We start from the raw sequence: 14,002 nt of genomic DNA, 5'->3' as shown, positions 1-14,002 counted from the left end.
CATGCCAAGATACATGATTATTAAACTTCTGAAAACAAAATACAAAGAAAAAAAAAATCTTAAAAGCAGCCAGAGAGAAATAACATATTACTGACAGAGAAATGCCTTTTTGAATGACAACAGATTTCTCATCTGAACCCATGGAAACCAGAAAGAAGTGGCACAACAATTTTCAAATATTGAAAACAAGAACTGTCAACCACAAAATTTATATTTGGTTATATTAGTTTGCTAGGGCAGCTGTAACAAACTGAGAGGCTTACAACAGAAATTTATTCCTCATGATTCTGGAGGACAGAAGGCCAAAATCGAAATGTCTGTACACCCTCTGAGCTTTAGAGGATAGTTCATTCTTTGCTTCTCCTGATTTCTGGTGGCTCCAGGCATCCTTAGCTTAGGGCTGCATAACTCCAACCTCTTTCTCTACCTTCACCTCTGTCTCTCTTTCTCCCTATTCTGTCTCTTATAAGGATAATTTTCAATGAAGTTAAGTTCCACTTGAATGATTTCATCTCATGATGCTTACCTTAATTACATCTATAAAACCTCTTTTCCAAATTAGGTCACATTCACAGGTCCTGGGGATTAAGACATAGACACACACTTTTGAGGACCACTATTCAACCCACTACATTGGCAAAACTATCTTTCAGGAGTAAAGGGGAAATAAAGACATTCTCGGATGAAGAAAAATTAAAAGATTTTGTTACTAGCAGACTTATCCTTAAAGATTAAAGGAAATTCTTCAAACAAAAATGAGGAAATAAAGAAACAAAGTTTTCTTCTTCATCAGGAAGCAAGAACCACAGAGAGACCAGAAATATGGTTCATACAATAAACTATCATTTTTCTCATGAGTTTTATGAACTATATTTGATGATTAAAACAAAATACATAAACCATCTGGTAATCAATATAATGATATTTAAATTAAGTTAGGTAAAGGAATCTAAATGCAAGTGAGCTTTCCATACTTCACCGACAGTGGTAAAATATTGATACCAGTAGCCTGTGATCAGTCTCATGTATGTATCATATTGTGCCCAGAGCAATCACTCTGAAAGCTACACAAAGAGAGACACTCAAACACACTGTAAGTAAATCAAAATGGAATTCTAAAAATGTTCAAGTAACTCATAGGAAGGCAAGGAAAGAGAAACATAGGAATGGGAACCAGAGGAAACAAACCAAAAAAAGTATATAAATAAAATGGCAGGCAATTCTATCATATCAATAATTACTGGGATGTAAACAATTTAAATACATCAATCAAAAAATAGATTAAAGAGTGGATTTTTTAAATGATGCAGTTACATGCTATTTATAAGAAACTCACTTCAAATTCAACATAGATAGGTTGAAATTTTAAAAATGGAAAACGATATCAGGCAAACATCAATTTAAACAATAATAAAAGAGGGAATTCCTTGGCGGTCCAGTGGTTAAGATTCCACACTTCCAGTACAGGGAGCATAGGTTCGATCCCTGGTTGGGGAACTAAGATCTCAAGCTGCACAGCACAGCCAAAAACCATATATATATATACAGTTAATGTTAAAAAAAATAAAATAAACAATAATAAAAGATCAGGAGTGACTTTATGTATGTGATAAAATTGTATAGAACTAAACACACACATGAAGGATCCAAGTACAACTAGGAGAATATGAATCAGGCAGGTAGGCCATAGCTATATCAATATCCATACTGTGATATTTAATTGAGCTTTGCAAAATATCTCCAGTAAAGGAAACTACTAAATAGTGCATGGGCTCATTGTATAATTTCCTAATGCTGCATGTGAATCTACAATTATCTCAATGAAATTTTTAATTAGAAAAAAAGTTTATCTAAAAACAAAACAGGGACTTCCCTTGTGGTCCAGTGGTAAAGAATCCACCTACCAGTGCAGAAGACGTGGGTTCCAACCCTGGTTGGGGAACTAAGATCCCACATGCCGCGGGGCAACTAATCCCACACGCCCCAACTACTGAGCCCGCGTGCCTCAACTAGACAGCCCACATGACGCAAACTACAGAGCCCACACGCTCTGGGGTCCCCGCGCCACAACAAGAGAGAGAAAACCCACACACCACAGCTAGAGAGAAGCCCACGTGCCACAACTAGAGAGAAGACCACACGTTGCAACGAAAAGCCCGTGTGCCGCAACAAAAAGATCCTGCATGCCACAGCGAAGATCCCGCGTGCCGTAACTAAGACCCGACACAGCCGAAAATAAGAATAAATAATTAAATAATAAAGAATGGCCAAAGGGAATTGAACCTTTAAAAAAAAAAATCTACAGAGCTGAAATGAATATTCTTCTAGCTCTGTTTTAGAACAAGGTGGCAAGAGCAGTGTTAGTGTTCACTTTCTCCCCCTTTATTTAAAAAGTCATACAAATCATATTGAGTTAACATTTATTTATTATTTATATGCACCATCATCAAGAAAACATTTTACCTTAAAAGTAAGCCTTTTGATAAAGAAAACATTTTACCTTAAAAGTAAGCCTTTTGATAAAGAATCTCTGAATAAAATAACAACATTATAAAGTATAACTATCTTTGTGGGATAGATGCGTTACAGCGATATTAAATAGAGCCAAAATGAGAGGCTGAAAGAAAGCCCAGTCTGTGAGGGTTTCCAGGTTCCTAGCGCATTACTAATTTTGTTTTAAAGGATTCAGATCAAAACCCCTTACCTAGACTTAGATATAGAGTGATAGATTACTATCTTTGCTTCTGTGTAATGCACTGCAATACAGATATCCATGTTTTATTCAACATATGAACCGAATCCCCTTTTTTCTCCAGGCATAATTCATAATAGAGAACCATCTTCACTTCAAATCTAAATTAATGGGAAACTAGTTTTGCTTATGAATATTGATACTTAATCTGTTTTCCATGGTGAGTAGTTTAATCTACGATATCACTTTATGGATTTTTGTCTCTTCAAATTATATTACCTTATTTAAACTACCATATTAACACAAGCATGTAACTAAAAATGTTCTAAAGATGTAAACCAAATAAACCCTGAGGAAAATGTGTGCTGTCAAGACTAACGAGAGAGTCTGCCTTCTGAAAATGTTATGTGCAATAACGCACAGAATGAACAAGGAAATAATCCCACATTGCCCTTACTAGAAGGACACGTGAAGTGAGTCAGGGAGTCCCCACCCCAATGCTATGGACTCTCCGAAAGAACCTGAAACTGCTCCACAGCCACTGAGCAGGACCGTCCAAGGGAGAGATGGCAAATCTGTACTTTGTTTTTCTTTACTTAATTCTGATGCACGTGGTCTACTGAGAAAATCTGGGGCAATCAGTGTACTAAATCAGAGGCTGCAAAGTTTTTCTGAAAAAGTCCGGATAGTTCATAGGTTAGGCTTTGGGGGCCAAATTATCCCTCTTGAAACTACTCAACTTTACGAGAAAGCAGACAATATGGAAACAAACAGTTGGGACTGTGTCCCAGTGAAACTTTATATATGGACACTGAAATTTGAATTTCATATAATGTTCACATGTCATGAAATGCTCTCCATTTGATTTTTTTCCAGCCATTTAAAAATATAAAAACCATTCTTAGCTCTCAGGCTGAACAAAAATAAGTGGTAGGCAGATTTGTCCTGCAGCCTTGATTTGCTGCATCCTGTGTGAAATTATCAATGATATTAATATTTCATTCATGAATAATAATTATAATTTACTTAATATTGCTTCAGATCTACCAGAACTCAGCATCCATTAAAACTTTTTTCCTTTTTTTGAGTTAATATTGTTAAAATAGCTCAAAATCTTATGTAACTTAAAAGTTAAGGGGAGAAAAGATTGAAATAAATCTGTCTACGTAGGCAGCATGGCCTACCAAGGCATTATCTAAATTCTCTGAATGACAAATAAGGGGTATTTTGTGGCTGAGTCAATCAATTTAAGAATCTCCAGTGGCAATTTTTTTTTTTTAAATGCTGTTCAGTTCTCCATTGTATCTGTATCATTGTAGTTACTACATGATGTATAATGGTCCATTTCGTGTAATGGAACTTTAACTGGTGTTGGTTTAACTTGAGTAGCTTTTTAATTAAAGTAAACCAACATTTGCTGCTTCACTGCCTAACAGAATAAATTGGGAGTGAGCATGACGCATGAATATGAAAATATGGATAATCTAAGGATGATGAATCAAGATCCTCCTTCCATATATTTTCTCTTAATGAAATACAAATGAGGCTTTAAATTGTTCTGTAAAACCACAGAGTAGGGCTTCTGCTGCCTCTTTCTTTATGCTACTGTAGTTAAATATTTAACCTTGAGAGAAGGAATTCAAATCACCAAATGCAATCTAATCTGTAGCTAAACGGTCTAGATAAATTAAAAATACAGACAAGTAGGAGACGTGTAATTATTGAGGAGCTATTTGGTTTTTTGTTAACAGAATTCACATTACTGAATCCCAAAGTTTATTCAACAAGCACTTATTGATTGCTTACCATGATTCAGACAGTTACAACACAGTTGAGCTCTGTCCTTATAGACCTTGCATTTTAGTGGAAAGAGCCACATAAAAAGCAAGGAATCAAACAGATAGTTTGTCATATGGTGATAAGTATTAATAACAGGGGGGAAAATAATATGGTATGGGGATAGCCACTATTTTCTATAGAATAGTCAAGACATAGACTCTGTGGATGTGATATTAGAACATAAATGAAGTGAAGGAGCAAGCTATGTGGATGTTTAGGAGAAGAGCATTCCCAAGCAGAGCGAATAACAAACACAAAGGCTCAGAGATGGGACGGTGCTTGGAATGTTCCAGAACAGCAAGGACAGCCATGTGTATGGAGAAGAGTGAGTGAGGGGGGAACTTCACAAGGACAGGTATTTTTCTCCACTTTGGTCACTGCTATACTCTCTGCACATGAGACAGTGTCTAACATATAGGAGGTACTAAGTGAATATTTGCTGAATGAATGGATGGATGAACAAATATATAAGAACAAGGAGAAAAAAGGGGTGTAGATGACATATGGCCTCATAAATCACTGTAAGAACTTTGGATTTTACTTAAATAAGAAGAGCAGCCACTGAAGGTCTCCAAATGGAGAATTGTCATGATCTGCAGGATTTTTAAAAGATCACTTGATTTCTCAAAGAGGAAATCAAAACATACCTTGAAACAAATGACAATGAAAACACGACGACCCAAAACCTATGGGATGCAGCAAAAGCAGTTCTAAGAGGGAAGTTTATAGCAATACAATCCTACCTCAAGAAACAAGAAACATCTCAAATAAACAATCTAACCTTAACACCTAAAGCAATTAGAGAAAGAAGAACAAAAAAACCCCCAAAGTTAGCAGAAGGAAAGAAATCATAAAGATCAGATCAGAAATAAATGAAAAAGAAATGAAGGAAACGATAGCAAAGATCAATAAAACTAAAAGCTGGTTCTTTGAGAAGATAAACAAAATTGACAAATCATTAGCCAGACTCATCAAGAAAAAAAGGGAGAAGACTCAAATCAATAGAATTAGAAATGAAAAAGGAGAAGTAACAACAGACACTGCAGAAATACAAAGGATCATGAGAGATTACTATAAGCAACTATATTGATTTCTAGCAGATTAAACTGTAGGAGGAAGGACAGAAGCAGAGAGAACAGGAAGAAGAGTATTTCAATAATAAATAGCAATGACAGAAGTATCTCCAGATGCTGTGCAACAATTATTTAAGATATGAATTACAGTGATGTATAAAACTGGAGCAATGTTATACATTAAACATGGCGTCAGAGTTCTATGGTAAAGAACTGGGCTAGCTGAGAATTCCAGCTAGATTTTCATGGGACTGGGAGTAGAGCAGGTGATCTGAGCTTCAGTATTGCAAACTTAGATTCTTTGATCAGTCACACATGGCAATCAGGCTCTTGAACTCAGGTTAACCAAATTCTCACTGAGAAGACTATCAGCATACCCTGCAGCAACTAGTACAGGTTACTGGCATGAACAGAGCCTGAATAAGGAGAAGGACAGCCAGGTGGTTTCCAAGGTGCCAATGATAAAGGCTTACAAAACCATCGCTGGGATTATATCAGTATTGAAAGAATTGTTTTTACCCATACTCCTCTCAGAGAGACTAGTCTTTAATGACAGCCACCCAATGAACCATGTCCTCAGCATTCATGATCTTGTGTATTCATCCACCCTCTCTTTAGATCTGGGCTGGGTCTGTGACTCACTTTTTACTAATAGAAAGAGGTGGAAATAATCCTGGGTGACTTCAGGGACCTGGTCAGAAGAAGTTTTCCTCTTTCTATCTTCTTCTCTCGGAACATTCATTCTAGGGAAGTCATCAACTATGTAAAAAGTCCATCTACCCAACTGTAGAGACCCCATAGAGGGGCTTTACACCAGCTGTTAAGGCAGCTGGCATGTCTTGGACCCTCTAGAACAGACGAGCTACTAGCTGAATGCCACCAAGGGACTCCAGTCAAGAATCAGCCCACCCAGGGACTTCCCTGGTGGTCCAGTGCTAAAGAATCCACCTCCCAATGCAGGGGACAAGGGTTCGATCCCTGGTTGGGGAACTAGGATCCCACATGCTGCAGGGCAACTAAGCCCTCGCGCCACAACTAATGAGCCCGCACACCACAACTAGAGAGAAGCCCTAGTTGTGTGCCTCAACAAAAGATCCTACATGCCTCAACGAAAATCCCATGTGCTGCAACTAGGACCCGACACAGCCAAATAAATAAGTAAATATTAAGAAAACAAAAAAAGAATCAACCCACCCAATCCTGCCTAAATTCCTGACTCACAAAAATCATGAAAAAATAAAATGGTCATTGTTTTAAGTTTTGAGGTAGTTTGTTATACAGCAACAGCTAACCAGAAAAATAGTGTGTGTGGTCAGTGATAAGAATAATTTAATAAACCCCTTGAGTAGAGGGAATATCCCTATGAGGCATAATCAAATGGCCACTAAGGATCATTAAACCAACTTCTGATGAAAAGGTCTGGGTGCAGGTACCTACAGGCAGGGCAGTAGAAGAGAGGAAACATTGCCACCAGAAGCCTTTATCCATCTTTCTTTCACAGCATAAAGTGCCCTCACGTGTGGGTCTAACCTGGTGCATCTCCAGTCAGGAGACCCACGCAGAAGAAAAAGATCAGACTGATGTCTTCTAAAACAGTATCTTCCGAACCAAATGACACTACATACTAACAAGCTGATGTGTGTTGTTCTTCGGATTAGCACAGGAGAGCAGATATCTTTATTGGAATAATTCTTCCATTTTGTCATTTGAGGTCAAAACCAGATGTTTGAGATGAGAACTAGATCTCTGAAATTCCCAGAAGGACAAAATTCCGACTGATCTCTAACAAGAGATTATATTGGGTATTCCTAATTGGTTTAGGATGGAAATACTAAGAAATGGCTATTGATTGCCTTGTTTCCAAAAGCTGTATGAACTTTCATTCTCAATACAGGAAAAATAACATGATCGCAATGTGATTGGCCATCATTCTCTAAGATTTCAAGGAGCAAGGAGATTTTATGATTTTCTAAGTCCCCTCCAAGACATCCTTCATCAAAACTAGTTAGGTTTAGATTTTTTTTTTTCTTACTTACGGATCCAGTGTGTAGAAAGCTTCTTAGTATGTAGTATCATTTGGTTTGGAAAATACTGTTTTAGAAGACATATAAGTAGAAAACTTCATTGAATCTTTGGTATAATTCACAAGGCAGTAATACTTAACAATAGCCAACTTTTAAGGGATGTCCATTTACGGCAAGCACTATGCTAAATAAGTCTTGTACGTGTCAAAAGAGTGCTATAAGGTAGGTATTATTATAATTTACAGTTTATGTCTTAGAACGCTAACATTTAGAAATCTTTAATTATTCACTCAAAGTTAAATAGAAGTGCCTGACTGCTAAGTCTTTGTTCTTAAAATGCTGTACTATGCATCATTACAATAAGGCAAGTCCTCCCTCGCTGCAAGAGTTTATCAAGATAAACTTTGGCCCCTACAAAGACGGATTTTTTTTCAGTTTAGAAAAACCCTATCTCAGTCCTCAAAATATGAAAGATAAAACATATTTGTATGCATTATTTATTATCAACACTGGAAACTATGGAAATACTAATTTTGTATTAGATTACCAACACATAATATCATATATAGTTGAAAAAGAATTTCTGTTGATCAAAACCACGAAAGAGTTCACCCTCAGGAAAGCGTTTAACCGAACTACTGATACTATACTCTCGGGATAAATAAAGAAAAACAGTAAAATCTTGAAAAACACCCATTTCAATATCATACGTGATTCTGACAGGATTCTCTTCATTTATTTGGCCTGTGGTATTGATAACATGCCCACAAAAAAAGGAAAAATAGCTATGGCTGAAAATATGGATCTTATTTAAACACTCATAAAAATTCCTATTTCCACACCCAGTATCCTGGGTGTTTTGTTTTTATTTTTTGGTGGCCAAACAACATAAATTTACTTCCTGTGACAACTGGTAAAGTTGGGCATTTTCCATTTAAAAGGTGTTGAGCTAGCCTCTTTGCCTTCCAACTAACTATCTTCGAAGTTAGAAAAGCTTACAACCATGATGAAAATGAATACAGCTGATGGAAGGCCAGCGTCTGGAAGGAGTTCCTAACCATAAAGCTACGGAACTGGATGGAGAAAAACCAGAGTGTGAGCAGCTGATGCTTTGCCCCACGGGGTAGAGCATCCCTTCCTGCTTAAAAGGGTGGAAAGAACGGAGTAAATACTTCACCCCTTTTCCACTTTCCCCAGCTGGACCTGGTGCAATAAGGAAAATGAGCAGCACTGTCCTACATGATTCTGCCTTTCAGGGTTTCCAAAGGAAGAACTTTTGATTTTTTACAACCGTACTGAAACTGTAGCTGCCAGAACGTGGTAGGACTGGGGACTAGGAAGGTGTTCAGCTGGGGGAGGGTTGTAGCTGGGCGGTGCCTTTTACCTCTAGTCCTAAGAAACAAAGAGTACAGGAGGGAGAGCCTGGTAGGCTGTGGACTGAATTGTGTTCCCCCAAATTCATATGTTGAAGCCCCAGCCTCCACTGTGATTAATTTTGAAGACAGGGCTTTTATGGAGGTAATTCAGTTGAAATGAGGTCATAAGAGTGGAGCTGTGATCCCAAAGGATTAGTGTCCTTATAAGAAGAGACACTGGAGAGCTTTCTCTCTCTTCCCTTCCCCCTCCATCCCTCACTCCCTCCCCTTCTCTCCCTCCCCACCATGTGAGGACACAGTGAGAAGGCAGCTGTGTGCAAGCCAGGAAGAGAGCTTTAACCAGAAATCCAATCAGCTGGCCCCTCCATCTTGGACTTGTAGCCTCCCCAAAACTGTAAGAAAATAAGTTTTTGTTGTTTAAGCCACACAGTCTATGGCATTTTGTTTTGGCAGCTCAAGGTGACTAAGGCGCGCTATACAGAGGGAGTCATCTCGTCGTGTGTTGATCACTTTAGCCCTACAACGAATTGGGCAGTGATGGCAAGAACAGACTCCAGCTCAGTGCCCTAAGTGATCCCTGGTATGCAAAGAATTATGAAAATTTAGCAAATAACATTAAAGAGTACCACAACACATAAGGAAAACAGTCATGTTCATGAGTAGAAGATGTGATATTGTCAAGATGCTAGTTTGAGGCATTCCAGAAAAGAAACAACAAGATTTTCTGTAGCTCAACAAGCTTTTTCTAAAATTTATATGGCAAAACAAAGGACCAAGGTACTCACAAAGAACACTCAGGAGGAAAAAAAACTCTTAGGAAGACTTGCTGTACATGATATTAAGACTCGGTATAAAACTAATAAGTAAGACCAATGTGTTTGGTGCAAAGATAGACAAATAGAACTGCATAGGGATCCCAGAACCAGTACAACATGTATGTGGAAACTTGTTATTTAACAGAGCTGACATTTCAGATCAGTGGGAAAAAAATAGATGGTTGACTCTGTGGAGAAAAGGTGAAGTGAGATCCCTATCTCACAGCATGTATAAAAATCAATTCCAGGTGGATTAATGATTTATACATAAAAGGCAAAATTTCAAAACTTTTAGAACCAATATAGGACAGTACCTTTATGACATCAAGATTAATAAAGTAGAATGCAAAATCAAATGAAAGCCTAAGTAGCAATGTTAATATCAGACAAAATAAAGATCAAGGCATAAAAGATAAAGAGCAAAAATATATGCTGGAAAATAGAAAAGCATGAACATATGCACCTAAGAATATAGACTCAAAAAATGTAGAGGAATAACTGAGAGAAAGAAAGTGAAAAATAGATACATCAACAATTGGAATTGGAATTGAAGATTTCAACATGTTTCTCTCAGAACCAAATAAATTAAACGTAGCAAAAATAGGGGGAAAATAGCTATCAAAACTAATGTATAGATCTATATGAAAGTTGACACCCAAGAAAGAGAGAAAACAGATTTCTTATAATAGAGAACACTCACAAAAATTAATTATGTAGAGCAACACAATGAAAACCTCAATAAATTTTAAAAAATTAATATCAGGACATGGAGGGGATGAGTGAAATAGGTGAGAGAGATTAAGAGGTACACACTCCCAGTTACAAAATAAATGAGTCACAGGAATGAAACATGTAGCATGGGGAATATAGTCAATAGCATTGTAATAACTTTGGTGACAGACGGTAACCAGGCATATCATGGTGATCATTTTGTAATGGATAGAAATACTGAATCACTGTATTTTACACCTGAAACTAACAGAGTGTTTTAGGTTAATTATACTTCAACAACAACAACAAAAAATGGTAACTATGTGAGCTCATGGATGTGTCAATTAACTTGATTGTAGTAATCATTTCACAGTATATACATATATTAAATCATCATGTTGTACACCTTTAAAAATCACATTGTACAGCTAAGTATACACAATTTTTATTTGTCAATAATACCTCATTAAAGCTAGAAAAAAAAAATTTAAAAAATTAATACCAAATCTATTATATTATCTGAACATTAGGAAGAAATTGGAGAACAATAACAAAACAATACATTTAAAAGCTGCATATGTATAGAAACTAAATAACTTGCCACTAACTAGCCACTCCACCAAAGGAAAAAAATCATAAGGGAAGTCTAAAATCACTAAGAGGTGGAAAACTATGTAAACATTTTATCAAAAATTTTAGGTCAGGGCTAAAGTGATATGCAGTAGGAAATTTATAGCTGTTAAATGAATACAACAGAAAGCAGAAGATATTTTTTAAAATTAACAGTGAAGGAAGTTGGGAAAAGAGCAATAAAGAAAATCCAATGAAACTAGAAGGAAGGCAATAATAAAAACAAGTAAAATAATTAAAGAAATAAAAAACACGGAAACAATCATGAAGATTAATAAAATCAAAAGCTGTTATTTTGAAAACATTAATAAGGTAGCATGCTGACAAGAAAATTAAATATCCCATTCACTTATGAACATGGATCCAAAGTTAATTAAATAGATGACAGAACAAAACCTTCTAGCTAATGTCATCAACAGTATTGTTTTTTAAAAAAGTCATGAATAAGTAGGGTTTATCCCAGTAATGCAAGAAAGTTTTGATATCAGGAAATCTATCAGTGCAACATACCATAGTAAGGAATTAAAGAAGGAAAACGGTATGATTACTTCAATAGATGCCGAAAAAGTAATGGTAAATGTTTATCATTATTTTTTTATTAAAACACCCAGAAAACTAGAAATAGAGTGAAGCTTCCTAAATTTATAAATATCTGTATATCTAAAAAAACAGTAACAAACAATATACCAAAATGGAAAAACCATAGACACATTCCAATAAAGACTGTAATCCGGAAAAGAATGCTGCCACCACGACCATCAAACATAGGACTTAAAGTCTTGTCCAATGGTATATGCAAAGCAAAAGAAATAAGAGGTGTAAGCATTATTTCCCAGACATGATTATTTCCATTGAACACACAGAAGAATCAATAAACCTTTAAATTAATGACAGAGTACAGCCAGATTGGTATACAGTTATTCCTCTAACCCTTGTGCACTGTTGGTGGGAATGTAAACTGGTGCAGCCACTGTGGACAACAGTATGGAGGTGTCTCAGAAAACTAAAAATAGAGCTACCATAGGATCCAGCAATCCCACTCCTGGGTATACATCTGAAAGAAACAAAAACACTAACTGAAAAAGATACATGCATCCCCAGTGTTCACAGCAGCACTATTTACAGCAGCCAAGACATGGAAACAACCTAACTGTCCATCAACAGAGGAATGGATAAAGAAGATGTGGTACATGTATACAGTGGAATACTTACTCAGCCATAAAAAAGAACAAAATAATGTCATTTGCAGCAATATGGATGGACTTAGAGGGCATTATGCTAAGTGAGATAAGAGACAGAGAAAGATAAATACTGTATGATATCACTTGTATGTGGAATCTAAAAAAATTCCACAAACTAGTGAATATAACAAAAAAGAAGCAGATTCACAGATACAGAGAACAAACTACTGTTACCAGGGGGAAGGGGCAACAAAGGGGGGGGAGGGGGAGGTACAAACTGTTGGGTGTAAGATAGGCTATAATGATGTTGTACAACACGGGGAACATAGCCAACGTTTTGTAATAACTGTAAAGGGAAAGTAACGTTTAAAAATTGTATAAAACATTTAAAAATTAGATTAAAAACTCATTCCTCTACGCCAGCAATACCAAATAGATGATAAGATATAGACTATAGATAAGAAGGTATAGACTACAGACAATATAAGGAAAAATATGACATGGCTCAAAATAGCAATTAAAAATGTAAAGTATGTATCAGGATCAAACGGGGAGATAAACGATTTTTAGCTTTTCAAATGGAGAAAATGAAAGTGGTGGATTAGTTTCAAAAGTGACGGAAGAGCTGAACAGCTAGATAGTACAGTGAGCAACTCAGACACCAGCGTCAGAAAGAACCCACTCCCACTGCTGAGTGGGGAAGGGGCATATCACCAGGCAGCAGCTGGGACCAGGGGAGCCAAGGGGAACTGCAGCCTGAAAGAGGCAGAGGGAATCACTGTGGCTTCTCTCTCCCTCTTGTCCCCCAATCTCCCAGCTCTGCTTCCAGCCCCTCATCCATCCGAGTAGGAGCCAGCAGTCGCGGAGCGGGGATAGCAGGTCTCATCTCCGCACTGCAGCTCCTTTCTGGTGGAACCACTTCACAGCTCTTGCCTCTGTGTTCACTGACAGCTTCCTGCATCACTTGGAAGTACAGTCTTCCAGCTCTTGCTAGGATCTCGATCCTCCCCATCTCTTTTTTGTTTTCCTTAACCCTGCCCACAAAACTGTAAAAAGAATCTTCGCTAAACTTTTCAGTCCTCTGAGGGGCCATTTGTTTCCTGAATTAGAAATGCTAAGTAGGAAATGTTAACTAACACATAGTACACTAATAAATCAGAGATTCCTCACACTCTGCTCCTAAACCGAATTTTCCTCCAGAATTACCTTCTGCTGTCAGGGGAAATGAAAAAAAAAAAAATTCAGACCCTAGAAGAACAATGAGAGGATTCTTTCCTAAAATTTGAAATAAGATTTAATTTAGTCCATTAAAAATGCAACTCTCTGGGGTGTGCTCAGAGCAGGGGGCCTGAAGAAATATGGCTGTTCTGTTTACAACACACCAGACAGGAATCTGGGTTCATTGTGATAAGGGACACAAAATTTGTGGCCTTCCTATGAACAAATACCCGACATGTGTCCCCTGAACTTCCACGTGGCTGCTGGGCAGGACCAGTGGGACAGGGCTCAATATTGGAAGGAAAACTACAGTATTCAGTGGGGGAGTTTGCCACCTAGAGCCTGTCCGGTCCATGCGTGGGTAGGCCGTGGGTGGTCTTATAGACATAAAGGCTTCAAACCTCTCTTTTCAAGGAAAAGAAAAAGAAAAAAAGAAAAAGAAA

General features: G+C 37.2%; 1 non-coding gene across 1 annotated transcript; it reads left to right on the top strand.

The window, feature by feature from the left end:
* Positions 1 to 13,666: 13,666 nt before the first annotated feature.
* On the top strand, positions 13,667 to 13,798 carry LOC132425169 (small nucleolar RNA SNORA11). The gene has a single exon (XR_009519367.1). It is a non-coding gene; the product is annotated as a small nucleolar RNA SNORA11 (small nucleolar RNA).
* The last annotated feature ends 204 nt before the right edge of the window (positions 13,799 to 14,002 follow it).

This window comes from Delphinus delphis, chromosome 4, assembly GCF_949987515.2.
Source record: "Delphinus delphis chromosome 4, mDelDel1.2, whole genome shotgun sequence".
Classification (NCBI taxonomy): Eukaryota; Metazoa; Chordata; class Mammalia; order Artiodactyla; family Delphinidae; genus Delphinus; species Delphinus delphis.
This window is presented reverse-complemented; position numbering and strand designations above follow the sequence as displayed.